General features: G+C 41.4%; 1 protein-coding gene across 1 annotated transcript in view; it reads right to left on the reverse strand.

Annotated features, from left to right (window-relative positions):
- Positions 1 to 17,014, reverse strand: part of LOC141010716 (AT-rich interactive domain-containing protein 1B-like) — a 182,916-nt gene that overhangs the window by 139,484 nt on the left and 26,418 nt on the right. The gene's annotated exons all lie outside the window — the stretch shown is intronic.

A 17,014-nucleotide genomic window follows, 5' to 3' on the forward strand; every position in this document is an offset into this window, starting at 1 on the left:
CCATTTATTAAGCAATTGTCGAAGTTTAAAAAACATGGCCATCAAGATCATGTTTAACATCTTTTATCAACCATTTACAGAGTATCTTAAACATCAAGTGCAAATTTACAATAAATAATTGCTTCATAAATGATTAATAAAGCATTTCAGTGAAATTACTATCAATTAAAGTTTAATTAAGAATGAATTTACCAATTATGAATTATAGTTAATATAAAGTTCTCCAGTGATTTACCAGGTTCATACATTTGTTAATGATGACAACAGACCTTTTTCATGGCAGAATTAGCACTATTGAGCAGGTTAGTGACACTGTGACTGGCAAAAATCTGGTGACTTCTTCAGCAATTACAAGACAAACCAGTGTGGCTGAGATCGCTTTTGAATTTAACTTGACTGTCTGATGATCACTTGTCTCATAAGTCTTCCCATACACAGAAAGCTCTGCTTCAACCACTGCGTTGAACACATACGTACATACATAGGTGTCCAGAAACATAAGGCGTTTTTATACTGGACAGCAAGCCGCCAATTTGGCTGTCCTTTTTGCGGATCAGTCAGTTAGTTAGACAGAGCGCGGTATATTGGGTGTCTGTTTTGGTCCACCAATATGACGCCTCGGAGGGTACACTTTTTGCCGCCTCCGTTGCTATGTAAATCCAAGGCGTCAATGTGCCGGCAATTGCGTGACATGGGCGGAGGTGTCGAAGACGTGCACTGTTCTGCAAATTGCAGCCTTTACCTGGCCGCAAATGTGGCTGTTTATGTGCCACTACACAAACAAGTGCATGCAACAGCCTTTCCATTTGCATGCTCGCGAAATACTTAACATCAGAACACCATTTCTGGAACACACAATGCATTGTCCTCTGGGTTACAACACACGACTACAGAGAGATCCCCTTTGTGACGAGACAAACAACTGGAGCTTTTTGCAGAGGACTCGGAAAATCAGAGCTGGACTTTCAAAGAGAGAAAACAGGCCAAAAGTGTTTGATAACCACAAGTGGAACATCATTAAAAAGATATGTGTTTATAAGCAGATATAAATAAATAAAAAACACATTATATATATCAGTATTTTCCCCAGAAATCAAGTATCGGTCAGACTCTACTAAATATTAAGGAGATGGGCCCTTTCAACAACGTTACTCTCTCTGCAGAACTGTGTTGTAGGGGTTTGAGGGACATTCAGGTGATTTGTTGGTTACCCATTGGGGTGGGAATCACAGATGAACACACAATACATTACCATCATTGTATTTTTCCCGCATTAATGATATAGCATAACAAAGGTGATACAAGATATATCACAAAGACGTAATCAACGCTATATCATGATATCTGTAACTGAAGAAGAGAGAAAAATGTATTTAAAATGGCAGGAACAGTCTTATGGTTGAATTTTTTTTATCCATACTTGTTACCAGCGAGTGGTATCGCAAGTGGAAATATTGCGATATGTTTGATTTATCTATATTTTTTGTCCAACCCCTATTACACATTAACCATCAGCAGAAGCATGCAGTACTTATCTCTGCAAGGTCTGTTTTTTATACTAGAGCGTTACAAATCCCCTGTGTAAACGGTTGTTATCATGGCCAGAGGTGATTATTGTAAATGCAACCTTGAATTATTCTTTACACTTTCTCCTCATTGTTGACATCTAGCTCATTTTCAAGCTGCCTGTAACTGAAACCTTCACAGGGGGGACCTTTAAAGAACGTCCATTTTTTCAGTGTGTTCAAGATGAGAGAGTGACGGATATATAAGCAGGTCGACAGGCAATCAGGTAAGCAAGCAGAAGAGACAGACACGGAGACAAAAAGAGAGAAATACCGCCAGTCAGTCAGTCAAATAGGCACAGAGACAGCAAGCAGACTGGAGGTCTAACAAGTAGCAACCTGTCACAGTGGCTTTGGGAGGAAAGAAAGAGTCATTCAAATGCAGCTTCTGTTTGATCGCTGGGGGCGGCTGTATGAATGTACTGTACCTACTGAGTACACACCAGCTCGGTGAAACCTGATTCTCTTTGACTGAGAATATGCTTAGTGATAAACAGACTCGCTGTGCTGTTGCTTATACCAATAAAAATAACTGCTGGAAGTAGAAAATAAGACCATTCGGTGCCTTTTTCCTTCCACTCAGGTGTGTGGAAGCAGGCGAAATAACAGTGTGATTTATCCAGAGTGTCTTGGCAGGCACACAGTGTCAAATAAATGTCTGTAATGAAATGACAACAGATGTGAAGTGCTGTAGGGAGAAATGACGCAGAATAGACGTCCTGCGAAGCAAATAATTCACCATAAACTGCAGAAACAGTGTGATGAAAACAAAAGCCTTGGCGGCATATTAAGATACAAAGACAAACACTCACACAAACACTGAGCAGAACTCAATCAAAAATCTATCAAAACAAGAGTCGAATGAAAAGGCAGACAATATCTTCCTGCTCTGCAAATGGAGGGAATAAACAGCCATCCATGGCAGTGGCGTGTGCATGTGTGTGTGCCTTAAATCAGCCGTTTAAAAACCTTGCACGGAACAAGGCACTGCTTGTAATTCAATTGGGCCAATGAGCAATAGACAGGGATTTTCATAATTCTGTCAGAGTGGCGATACGGCTGGCTGGCAACTGGGACCACAGGTCGCCCGTTTTGAGTGACAGATGGGCTCAGCCAACCAGAGCGCTAAGCAGAGCCACCACCCACGACCCCCTAAACACACACACGCACACACACACTGAGCGGCATGACAGGGACACACAGGCGCCGCATCAGCATTAGCATGCTGTCATGCTAGTTGGCCACCACAGACCACAGAAGTGCCAGCTCGAAATAAAAAAAGAAAGAGAGAGAGAAAAGGGTTACGAGTAATAAAGAGTCCGATGAGCTGACACGGAGAGTGAAACAGAGGAGAGGCACGATACAGACATGTGAGGAGAAGGCTGGAGGAAGATGTTTAGAGAGGCAGCGATGGAGCGATAGGCAGGAGGGAGATAGAGGAAGGGTGTTACAGACTGAGATACAGTACTTAAAGGGATGGATAAAGCGATGTTTCACGTGATAAAGACAGAGCGAGACAGATAAAGACGGTGATGCCGACAGAGAGATATGTGGAGAGAAAGGAGTGACACAGACAAGTAGCAGAGGGAGGAAGAAGAAAGGGCTCAGAGGAGGGATGGATGGGTAACGTGAAATAAGCATGAAGACGAATGGAGAGAGGAAGGAAGCATGAATGAGTGGAGCGTCGAGTTGTTTGATACTCACAAAATTTGAAGAATATAGGTGAGGCAGGGTTGAGAGGTGGAGACACATAGAGATCCCACCAGGTAAATGATGTTAATTGATTACCGTTAGCGAGCTAGGACAGCAGCAGTTTGAGTTGGCTAGGAAGGAGAAGTGTTAACTGCGTCCCATACGGCACACTTATTATAAGTAACAAATTAAAAGTGTGTTTTTTGATAAGCATACTAAACACACTTTTAATTTGTTTGTCTTTTATTTTAGAGCGTGCTGTTGATGCACACATTGAAATACACAAAGGATAATGAGGTCACAATGGCAAATAATATGAGCGAGTCGCTGTAGGTGTGGAGACAGCTCAAGAAAGATCTAAGGAAAATAAAAAAATAAATAAAAAAAATTATAACCATTTGGTTTTATAAAGTCATAGTTTGACTGAGGTTTGACTTTGCATAAATTGTATAATTCTTATTCATAGGAAACGGTAAAGTATTAGTTTAACTACTGCAACAACGAGTAAACACAAAGGATAAAGCTGAGAAAGTAGGCATACTTGAGTATACTTATTAATGTCTCCTTTCTATGGCGAATACACAGCTCTCCCCCCAATCTATACAAATGGAAATTACCAGACAGGCAGTTAGTTATAATATAAATAGCTTATCCACCACCCTTGCAATGATTGTAGGGCACACTAATGAAAAGGACTCACAGAGTACACTGTCTATACTATATTATACATATCCTGCAAACTGACGGATGCTGGAATAGCCTATACCTGCCCAGCAACATTCGCTCAAACTGACATTTTTATATGCAATCCCATCTGAATGTCATTATATATTACAGCACCAAGCTAAACATATCTTTTATTACTTAATCATACAGGAATGATATTGATCAAGAACTTGTTGTAGCAAGTTAGGTGTTTTTGTCTTGGTGGCAGCCATTCTTCAGTGATGAAGGAAAATAAGTCTTATTCAAAAGGCCTCTTGCCAAGGCAGGAAGAAGCCAAGATGTTTGAATATAATCACACAGAGCTGTAAGCTTAGCTACTGTACCTACTGACAGACAACTGCTCTCTTAAAACAGAATTATACACACACGGGTTAATCGCAGCATCACTGGAGGGATGGATGTGAATGCAAAAAAGCCGACTACATTAAAATAATTACATTTGTAAACAGAGTGCAAAATGAAGTATGTTTTTTTCACAGCTAGACTCTCTTTCAGTTCAGTAAAACCTAACTTAAAGGCGGATAATCAAAGGAAATTTCAGCAAGGGAGCGCAGCGGGGAAACAGTAAGGGAGAAATGGCAGTGTTGACAGATCTGTCAGTCAAAAGAATGAAAAGTATACCAGCATCAAAATAGCGCCGACGACTGTGGCAGTCGCCTCTTCTATTTTTCTAAAGCTTATTTGCCATAAGCGGCTGAAGCATTCAAATTATCCAGGTGTAACATTTTTCAACTGACCTGCATCTTTTTCTTTCCTTTTCCTCATGCTGTCTGATGTATCACAATAAAACAATGAAAAACACGTTTCTTTGTTTCAGTTTGACAAAGTGATAGCAACCAATGAGAAAAGGACGTTGAGCCTCATGTTATAAAAACTGGGGAGAGTTCAGGCTGTAACTTGAAGGCTGACATTTTAATAACCCTAACCCTAACCTAAAGCACATGGTGTACTGTAGGATACTTACGTTAAAACGAGAATATCTTTCTTTCATTCATGTTTTCACTCCTTTGCATCGGCAGAACATCTCAAAATTGTCTGACAAGATTTTCCAAAGTAGACAAAGACTCAAATAAGTGCTTGGCATTTATTTCGAGGGTGTGTTTGAAAAATAAATGCTTCTAATAGTAGTGACATTGTCAGATACAGTTAAATAATTGCTCTAGTTAAAAAGAAACAGTTGTAGTGAAGACATCTTTTAAAACTCTTAATACAGAAGTGATGTGGGAGGCATGGAGCTGGGTACTCTTGGGTAATTCTAACATTTCATCGATTTGTGTGAAATGTAGCTGCATGGTGATGTGTTGGGTAGCTGCCGGTGCTAATGCCAGTGTTATGGTTTTTTATATTACTATATTTGGTGAGTGTATTACTTGTCTTTGGTGTTGTGAGTTTTTTTCTTATTATTTCTATTGGGTAATTATCAACAACATGGCAACATACTATGTCTATATTATTCTAATTTATATATATTAAGATAGTTTACAACTTGATGTTCAATCGGGCAAATTTATAGTCCAACAATAAGAGCATTCCCTCTCCGCATTTTGTAAGTTGACGTCTAAAGAAACACATTAGTTCTTTGGATGTGAGCTGAACCGACAAGAGGTTATCATTACACTCAGGACCAAAACAAATCAAGCAGCCTCCTCAGCTCTGTGTGCTGATAAGATCAGCCGCTCATAGCTAACACCACGTGCACTCATCTCCTGTACACAGAACGAGATGGGAACACTATCGCTGGTTTGTGAATCGCAGGCGAAGGTGAGTCCCTTAATGAAATGTGAGGCGTCGGAGGGAAGGATCAGCATCAACAGGCTCATGATTAAACATAAAGGAGCAGAAGAAGGGATGCATCACTGTAGATGTCATCGTCCTCGCATCGCTCCCCCCAAGGTGACGGTGTTCTCCGTCGCTCCATACCTCCTCTGATCTCCCTTTCTCCTGCTCCTCCCCCTTCTCGCACACATCGGGAGGCCCTTGACACCTCAAGGAATCGGCTGCCCTTACACGGCTGAGAGAAAGAGTGAGGGACAGGAGGAGTGATATACAGGACTCTCAATCGTGACGACCTAGACCCTACACATCAAGCAAAGACTAAATATAAAAATATAGAAACAGTCACACTCAGGGAACAAAGAAAAGCTAGGCTGCAGATGAATTAAATGTTTTTTTTCTTCTTTTGTATGAAGCATGGTGCACTTCATATACTGCAGGTTTTTATTCCCAAATGAAAACACAAGCCTGTCTATTCAAAGATTGTGACTTATCGACCCAGTGATAACATCAACATTGCACTGACGGCGAGTGAAAGCGAGCAGATAGTCGACTGATAGACACACAGGCGTGTTTTTCTATATTTTCATCTCGGATCCCTTTCTAAAGACTGCCAAATGTTGCACTCTGCCCCCCGTCTGTCTTTCTTTATTTTTCCCTCTCTCTAATTCTCTGTTTCTGCTCGCATCAATTGATGGCTGGCTGCGACTAGCTGTGCCTGTGTTGTTCCAGGCAGAGCCGTAATGGAGACATTTGGAGAGGCAGAGCAGGGCAGGTTAATGCTCTCTGTAATGTGTGTGTGAACAGCGATTTATTTTTTTTCTGTTTTTTTTTTTCTTTCGCGAGAGCCTCTGGGCCCCGTGCCACCGGCTCCAAATGTTTTCCCCTACTAAACTCCTGACCCCAATCTGTGGCCAAGAAAGACAGAAGAGAGAGGGGAAATTGAGAAAGAGGGAGAGAGAAAAAAGCCAATGTGATTCATTGTGGAGGGGGGAGTCAAAAACGGATCTGAACGAGCTAGGGAGGGAGGGCGAGGGGGGGGGGCAGGTCACAGTTCTTGATACTGAAGGAGTTATAGCAGGCTTTCCCAAGGAGAGCATGTGAGAGAAAGGAAAATACATCGCTGATCACCTGAAACGTTTCTTAATACAGAATTTCTCAATGTTTATATTGGAACATTTAGTGAGGAAAGGCTTGATCTTACTCAAGCTGAATTCAGTCTTGACAGATTCAAAATAATCACCCTTAAATTACAAAGGGGAGAAGAAGGAAAGGAGGCCCGCGACACGTGTAAACATCACAATTCAGCACAAAATAGCCCTAAAACGTCTTTCAGATCAATCATTTCGGCTCACGGCGGCTCGGCTCATTTTTCACCGCTCGCTGTGATGACAGGCTCGAACTTGTGTAGGAGTCATGTCAATTACATCTGAACAGGGAGGGAGGAAGGGGGGGGGGGGCTTCTAGTTGAAACACGCTTGTTCGCCATTAGCGGTCGACATCAGCTCAGGAGATTATTCTCGTATTTTACATCCCCTGCTGCGCGGCCGGCTTCTTTGGGTGCTGACGCTCCGAGGTGCCGCTGTGTTAAATGACAGTGACACAATGGATCGTCAAGTTCCTTCGGGTCGGCGCTGGATGCCGTGCGGTGTGTGAGGGATGAATCAGGTGTTGGTGATGTGAGGATGACAGGGGAAAGGGGTTACAGGCAGGTAAGCCTGTGTTGTCCATGACACCTTTTGAAGGATCACACCACAGACACGATGACTTAACTGTGCCTTGCGTCAACGCCTTGCTGAAGTAAATCTGTGCTGAAGTGCTCATGAGCAAGCCCCTGTATCCCAGGAGGAAAACTTAAAGGAAACCTATTATGCTTTTTTGTTTTTTTTTCCTGTCCTTCAGTGCGTTATATAGGTTTTTGTGAACATTAAAGACTTGAAAATCAAAAAGCCTAAAGGGAGATCCTCTCTCCCACAGAAAACACTGGTCCTGAAGGCTGGAGACACCTCGTTAGTAGTCCCGCCTTTAAATCCATGATTTTGTGACATCAAGTCACATATTTGCATAATCTTTGCGTATAATCACAGGCGAATTGGAAGCTGAAAACACGATAGAGCCGACTGGAGACACGGTGAACGGTGCTGGCTCAGGTGTGTGTGAGCTGACCAGTCAGAGCAGACTGGGTATTCGGGAGGCGGGGCCTTAAAGAGACAGGAAGTACAACAGAGCATTTCAGACAGAGGGCATGAGACAATATGAGAAAACCCATGTGTTTTGAGCATTAGAGCATGTAAACCTATTCTAGTAGTAACCAAAAATAAAATCATGAACCTTAAAAATGAGCATAACATGCCCCCCTAAAGAAAACCATTTTACGAGCTGCCAGTTTATTAGGTACACCTAGCAACAACTAATGCATTCTAATATAAGAGTCCTGCAATAAATCCCACCTTCAACAAGGTTATAATGTTCAGTTTTTTTATCCAACCATTATGAGGTGTTGATTCAACTTTATGGTCATTAGAACTGTACAGCATTATACTGAGAGGTGTTTATATACACACAAAACGCCTCTCTGTATAATGCAGTACAGTTCAACAGCACCACAAGATCCAGCCTCCAAAGTGACCATAAAGTTGAATCAACACCTCTCGAACAAAAACTTACCATTATAACCTCCATGAAGGGAGGATTTATTGCAGAACTGCTGCATAAGACTGCATTAGTTTTAGCTAGGTGAGGCTAATAAACTGGCAACTAACATTTATGTATTGCCATGTCAACCAGAGAAACACAGGAGCAGGCATGCATCAGCAAACAAAAGACATAACATAGACAGCTCCAAGCTTTTGTATTGACCTAAAAGATCTTTAAGTTGTATAGGCCTAAATATAAGATCATGTTTTACACTTAAACATTCAACATTTTCTCTCTCTGTCTGTCTGCTTTTTCTGGTAGTTGTGCAGAAACACATTAGATACTGAACTAAGTGTTCATGGTATTTTGCTCATATTTATCACCTAGTCAAAGATGATTCTCTTGATTTTAAATCTACAATATATTTCATTTGACACATTTCACAAGAGGCTGAGGCTTTATCTACCATATCTACTGTCCTGTATATAGTTTTAACTCAAAATACAGGTCAACCTAAATTCAAGTCAATACTGAATGTTAGACGTACTTTGAAGTTACACTCCATAGTCTATACAGCTGGGCCCCGCTTCATCTTCCCTTCTCATATCAATCTAACATCGAAATGGATAGATGTGAGCTGAATCTAGGTAACACCTTGATCATACCAATCTATGCCTTCTCAGATCTGTTTTCAAATGTTGATGGCGTGTCACGTCTCCTCACTTCAACGTTCTACAGAAAGAAGCCGAGGCAGAAACCGAGACGCCGGAGCAGACTTGACCCGTGCAAAAATCTATCTCTAATCTGGAAGAAAACTGAGATGAATTCTCGGTGAACCAATTAGAGCAGCAGCTAATCCCCTCGTAACTCGTCAAAGACGTAAAGCATCCCTTTCTTTCGCCCTCTCTTCCTCGCACCCTCCGTTTCGCTCCGCTTTCATCTCCCTGCTCTTTTATCTTATCAATAGGCACATATAGAGCGCTGCAGACACAGAGCGCCGAGCCTGGATCTTTCAAAAACACTCAGTTTGTGACGTTTTACACCGCTTGCCTGCATTCAACACTAAATTATATTAAATTCCAACATCACTTCACCTGCCTGAGCGAGAATGATGGAGTCTGCAGCTCATACAACTAATGCAACAGCAAGAAAGAAGTGACAGCTGGGTTTGTAATTTAACTAATGGCTCACATGAAAAAGTGTAATCCACTGGGCCACATCATATATATCACAATTTAGTTCTATATATTATGTGTATGGCCTGCTTCATCTGAGTGGGCACAGAATTTACTAATGCATGTCCCATTCTGTGTTATACTGTCTTCCTTTATGTTAGATCTGGCATATACACACTTTACATTGGTATAATTGATGGCATCACTTCAACTGGTCTGTGAAATGGGAGGGGTTTTCTCCCCCCTTTCCAGTTAATGGCCACGTAGCATCATCTCCACGTGGCGTCTGATTGGCTAAGAGCCACTCCAGAGCAGCGGGGTAATAAAAGTTACAAATGAGAGCAGGCTATTAGAGCCATTGACGTGCGTAGGCTAGCTTGCTAATTAATTGATCCTGAAACTTCATCTATTTTGTAGCCAGAGAGGAACCCTTAATTAATCAGCCTTTCCATATCGTTGTCCTCCTTTCTTTCAATCCTGTTCTCTCTCCTCTTTTAACCCCCCCACCCCCTTTCTCTTCCTCTCTCCTAATGTCTTTTTTAATTGTGAGGTGAAAATGCCCAGGGTCCCACGGGCTGGCATGGAGTGCAGGTTTGGAGTTGTGAAGGAGATAGAAGAAAGAAAGTGTGTGTTGTGCGTGTGTGTATCTGCATGGTGGAGATGTGTGCTTTGAACGGTGAGCCTCGGATGTTTCAAGAGCCTTTCAAATAGGGAGGGGCGTGGCGAGGCTGGAGTGGTCCCCTTTGTACCCCTACCCCTCCTCTGCCTCCATCTTTCCTGGCAGAGGGGCTGATTTATTGGGGCTTCCCAGCCATCCGTCAGAGCCAGCAGCGCTGGCTGCATTAACCCCAGAGACAACCCCGGCACCCGGGGCCCCTAAGTGCTTCCAAGTGGCCCTCACTCTCCCCACCGGTGAGGAACCCCCCTGCTCAGGCTCAATCGATGTCGTAAATTACCCATCTAACTCCCAGAAGTCGATAGTCCACAAGATGATGTTAGGACAGACGAGGACTTTTACCAGCTTTTTGTTTTAATGGAAACGAAAAAGCCTAATCACTGTTTTCTAGCAAAGTAAAGTATATACTCACATATTTTATTAAAATTATCAGCATTTTGGCATTCATTTAACACAGATTAGATTTAGTCAAACATCTGCAAACATTACAGATGTAACCTCACCTTATTCCACCATCAGAAACCACCACAAATTGACTTTGATTAAATTTATTTACTGGCTATATAACAGGCTCCTAATATTATATTGAACTAGACATATTATGCTCATTTTGAGGTTCATAATTTTAATTTTGGGTAACTACTCAAATAGGTTTACATGCTTTAGTGCTCAAAAAACACATCAGTTTTCTCATACTGTCAGGTATTGCAGCACTGTGTTCCCCCTCTGTCTGAAACGCTCTGTTTTAGCGCCTGAATACCCAGTCTCCTCTGATTGGTCACCTCACACATGCCTGACCCAGCACCACTAACAACAACAGAGCAGCTGTGCTAAATCGATTGTTATGTGTCGAACGAGCCCAGAGGCATAAATTATGCAAATGTGTGACATAGTGTGATGTCGCAAAGTCACAGAATTAAAGGCTAGACTACTGACGAGGCGTTTCAGGAGCAGTGTTTTCTGTGGGAGAGAGGAGCTTCTGTTGGTGCGAACTTTGATCTTTTTGACTTTCAAGATCTGTTACATGCACATGGACAACTATAAAACTGAAGGAGAGGGAAAAAAACGAAAGAGCATAATAGGCCTCCTTTACATTATTATCTTGAAAATCAAATTTAAATTTAAAAAGCTGTATTGAGTGTCTACAACTATTTTCCAAAAGCTATAAAACGCTTAGTTGACAATAGCTTGACACTGCTTTTAGTTTAGTGGTTTCAGCTGTTTTGAAAACCACTGTAAAATGTGCTGTTGTTGTATTGCATAAATTAAATGCATGAAGTGAATAAAAACAAAGGAGAAGAGGAATGCACACAGCTGTTGTCCAGTTGAAAGCAACAGAGGCTTTTTTAAAGGATACAGATGTATTATTATTCTGTTCATTCGTCTTCTTTTGTCCGCATCTTTCTGCCGTTACTGAATGAAGACGATGTCTGGAAAATAATCTTTAAAAAGGAGAGTGTGACTTGATAAAAGGTGTATAAAGCAAAGCGAAGGACAGCAGGCTTGTGAAGGGGGTTTGTATGGACTGAACAGGCGGCGGGGTCAGCCACATTTCCACTTGACTTTAAATGCTTGGCTTCTATTAGGTTTGGCCCAGTGTGTAACGAACAAACAGCCAACACTGGTAATGGTTTCTGCCTGACTCGTTGACACATTCACCTCCCTCCATACACACACACACTCGCTCCTTTTTTCTCTTTCTCTCTCTTTCTTTCATTTCCCAGGATATCTTTTTTTTCCTCCTGCTCCTTCTCCCACTCCATCACCCCTCCCCCTCTATTCACATCAAACACTAATGTTTCCTTCAAATTCCTTTTCCTCTCCGTCTGCCAACTTTGAAATCACAGGAAATTACGCTAAGAATTGGCTGCACTGTTTTTTTTTTCTTTCTTATATATATATATATATATATATATATATATATATATTTTTTTTTTTTGCTTTCAACTTCATTCCACTTCCCAAACAGACGCTTCTCTCGTGTGGCCTGTCATCCCCAAGACACCCGCCTCCTTCTTCTACTTTCTCCTCTTCCTCTTTTCTTCTTCTCCTGCTGATACGTTTGTTCTGGCTCCCATCACCTCCCGCACACACACACACACACACACTTTTCTTTCACACGCACTCACCCTTTGTGACACAGTCAAACTGTCTCTCACAGGCATGCATGCAGACGCAGCATGACGCTAACTACACCTAATGCAAGTTCTAGGCTTATTTGCTGGAGGCTGGTGGGAAAGGTTTTTTTTTTTTTTTCTCTCCCTCTAAGACATCAACAGTGAGATCGGTGTCTGTGCTTGCCTCCTATGGCTGGATTAAGCAGAGGAAGCCATGAGCTGAGTACCTAATTGGTAAGAATGTGTCAGAGCCTGTGTGAGAGCACATGTACGTCAACATGTGCGCGCTGTTTGTGCAAGAATGTGATTGTGCGTGTGTGGAAGAGACAAAACGAGCTCCAGACATTAAGCTGGAGGGTTTGCACAGGTACACAAGGTCCCCCAGAAATGATGACTCAACCTGGACTGGAGGGTCATGTATAGCCTCTGGGTTACACACACAGTGGGAACGCTCACATGTAAAACAATAACTCCCCCACTGTAAACAGCCAGATTAAGGTAACAGTCAGTTCTCATGAACAAGCTTTTCAATAATGGATACGTGAATGTGTCCAAACAGCTGCAGACGTTGTTGTTTTTATGTATGTAAATGTCACAGTGTAGATGTGAAACCTTATATTTCAGGGTGCAAACGAACATAAAGAAATCATAATAATTTAGCTGAGTTGACATGATTTGTGTTTGTACACATGCAAACAGAAATTGCAGCTCTAGTGATCAAGTTAAAGTACAAAGGGTGCGTTCTTAAATCCAATCTGACACTTAACACTAAAATGAGTTTTGTTCAAAGTGCGCTTTCTGTATGAGTCAACAAACAGGTCATCTGTCAGAAAATGGATGGGGAAAAAAACACTCCCATCGACATGTTATATAATATTTATTTACTCAATTAAAGAAACAGAGAGGAGCATGGCGATTAAGAGATGATGAGACATACTGTAACAATACGTTAATAAAATTTTGTTTTTTAAACCGCTGCAACCTTAGTTGCTAGTTATAGCCAAGAGTAGCATTTTAACATTTTGGCGCTCTGCTGCTCCGTCTCCTCAGACAGAGAGCCCAGAGTGCCTCTGCTGCTCCGAGTATATGGTGCTCTGGGTAACCAAAAGCCTCTGACTACAAACAGTCCAGTTTGTGCCACAGTGCACTCTGGCACTTAAATTGATCTTTTTTTTTTTAACACACTCTTATTCTGGTTATACACTCACATAAAAGAAACAAAAACATAACCTCTTCTCCTACTTTCTGCTTGGGAAAACCAAAACCTTTCAGATAATCCTGTTTTTTTAGATATCTATCATCTCAGAGATTTCTGACTCCACCCCAGTATAATGGAGGTAAATTCTTTTGCAACAATACAACAATAACTACTTAGGTACACGTTTAAGTCAACAGTTTTCATAAGGATTATTTTTACAGCTCTTCTCTGTATTGTGAGGGGCTTTTATGCTTTTATTAAATAGAAATAGTAGAGAGACAGGAAACAAGGAAGAGAGGATGCAACACAGGTAAAGGGATGGTATGGCTGGGTGGCTGGCTCTTAATCTCTAAACTATAAGGGTGCGCTGTAATTTTCAATACTGTGAGCACCAGACACAAATTTCAAGTCACCTTCATTATACTGAGGTAGTGGCAGAAATGTCAGAGTCAGATATTTAAACACCTAAACAAAGGCAAAGAAAAACATGTATATGAATGACAAAATGGAGTAATAATGGAGTGCTGCTTTAACAGGCTGTAATCTAAGTGGTACGAAGTGCATCATACCACATATACAGTATACGCTGCTACATATTAATTTTGATGGCATGGTATGAGTCCCCTACACATATCCACTAACCTTCGCCGGATGAAATGTATGTTCTGCTTCAGAGTTATTTTCTAATACGAGTGGGGCTTAATTTTAGTAGGATTTAATCACAATAATGAAAGGCATACAATACAGGACCTTTTGTTCCTCTGCTAAAACCCCCTACACACACAGTCACTCAGTCCAAGGGAAATCACAGAGATAGACGTACACGCATATCTTTGTTGACGTCACGTTGCCTGGCAACATCCCAGCATGCTTGGCTGTGATGAGCTGAGGTCTCAGCCCTGGCGCGCGGTGCATCATGGGGTAATGTGTGTGCCGCGTCTTACATCACCCGCAATCCCCCCATGCTGATTGCAGCCACAGTGAGGATGGTGAGAATGTTCTTTTCCGGCTGATCCTGGGACAGTTTTGCAACATCTGAGGTTAAGAAAGAGGGTGGGAGACTTCTCCTCCCACAGACACGGCAGCAATCATGTCCATCTTTACTGCAATTGGTGCATCTTTTGATATGTAATTAATAGTCACTTTAAGACTTGATGTACAGTATATTTTGCAGTACACATCTGGGGCATTCATTTTTAGCCCTCCCCGCTCCTCCCTGATCAGACCCCTGACCGCTTTTCTGTAGGTGAGGCTCATTACGCTCATCTGAGAGCGTGGAATTAAACCTCCTCCTCCGAACTCATTACTGTGAGCTAGATTTCACCGGCTGCAGATAGGCAATGCGGTGGTGCCGCTTTTAAAGCCAGAGCCAGATAATTAGAAACTTTAGAAGCGCATTTCCCATGGCTATAGCCAGAGTGAACAACTAATTCTATTTGAACTAATTACGTTCCGTAGCTCTACGCTCGGGCTATGTAATACGCCCGAGGATTTCATCACAAAACAGTACCAGGGATGTATTTTTGTGCGTGTTACTGACTGAACGTCATTATGCGTTGGCATTACTCTCTACGCGCAGACTGTCTTCACATACACACCCCCGCTGGGTCCCAATTGTGTGTATTTGATACTTCAGAAGCCCAGAGCAGGCTCAATAATGCTCATTTTGGGAGTGTGTTGACATCGTCACAATGCGTCAGAGGAGGTTTAGACCTGCAGCTTGGGTAATGAAGTCTGAGATGAAGTCTGCCTGTTAGGACTGCACAGCACAATGTGACCAGTGAGACAAAATGAACTGAGACTCTAACTGTTTCATTAGAGTAACATAGTGATTTAGCATGACACTTCTTTGGTTGTTATTATTATTATTATTATTATTATTACTATTATCATACAATGTTTTTGCCATGTAAAAAGGGTAGGCGTAATAAGCTCTGGCTTCAGCTGACACCTTTGCACTTGTTACTGTAGTCTGTTTTTGACTTTTATTTTGAAGTTGTTCATTTATTAACATATTGTAACCTAAAAAACAGAATAAATAACAATTCAATTTAAATATTATTGATATTTCAAATATAGTTAGTCTGGGCACCAATTACAAAAATAATACAAAAGCACAAAAATACAAATATAACTTTGATTGTAAGCTTAATAAAATGTATGTAGCAATAAAAAATTAACTGAAGTACAGTAATTGAGTAAAAGTACTCAGTGACATTTTACCACTGCACACAGTAACCAATATCTGCAATGTAAGGACAGCACTGTCATGTTTCTGAATCCAAATATTTGAAAACTGATGCAGCAGAAGCCAGGATATCCTGACTTTTTGTACGTATTCGTCAACAATACTGGTACAATTTCCATAATGTAGCTTAGACCCTCACTGCCTGGTAGACAACCACATCTCTGAACCCCAGCGGCTTTTGGCTAAATATTTGCTTTCACAATTGATGTTGTACTTCCCTTGCTGGGTAAACTACTAGTCCTCTGACTCCCGACTGTAAAATCAGTGTAGTAACCCTTTAATTCTTTGTGCACCCCAGTTGTTAAAGGTGCACTGTGTAGTTTTGGGGAAGAAATAATCAGAAGAGAACGATCTTAATTGACTGATTTTTAATGCCCAAACAAATTAAATAAACAAACCTGACCTGACCTTAATCGACAACTCAACTGCTGTTTTACTTTGTCTGTATTTGGCGGACCCTGCCACCTTTCTAGCTTCAAACAGTGTTCTGGGGACCTTATTTTCCTCTGAGAACAGCTTGTTTATTCAGATAGGAAAAACTAAGTATTACAGAGGTTGTATTATTTATATTGTAAATATTAAAATTCTGAGTTTGAATTTCTTCTCCAAACTACATAGTGACCCTTTAATGTTTTCTCTATCTCCGCATGATGTTTTTTTATTTAAACAAATTGCATATCTTCACTGCATTATGTGAAAATTATGTGTGAAAGTCTATCTACATGCAAACACAAGAGCATTACACACCGATTTACTCTGCATGTACGCACATTTGTACAGTATTTTAAGACATTGTAAGAAGTCTGTCTGTCAGTCCATCTGTGTTTACCTCCTTCTCTCGGCATCTCTCTCTCTCTCTCTGCGGTCTTGGTATGTGTGGAAGCTCGCTCGCCCCAGTAAGAGGTGTCCAAGTCCAGACCAACAGACCAAGCTGACTAAATATAGCAGGCAGTGACAGCAGGGGACACTCCCCCATATCTCGCTGTGGCGCCCGGTACTGCTGTTTCACGACAAACTACAGTGATTGATCTAGACTGTTAGACACACACATACAAACACACACACATAAGTACACAAACAGAACAGAAAAGTCCCCTTTTTGCCAGAAATGTGGGACACATTATCCACACCAACACATACATATTGTACACACAGATTAATACACTTGCATACTTTCTCTGTATCTCTCGCTTTAGCACACAAACAC

Source organism: Pagrus major, chromosome 16 (assembly GCF_040436345.1).
Source record: "Pagrus major chromosome 16, Pma_NU_1.0".
Lineage (NCBI taxonomy): Eukaryota > Metazoa > Chordata > Actinopteri > Spariformes > Sparidae > Pagrus > Pagrus major.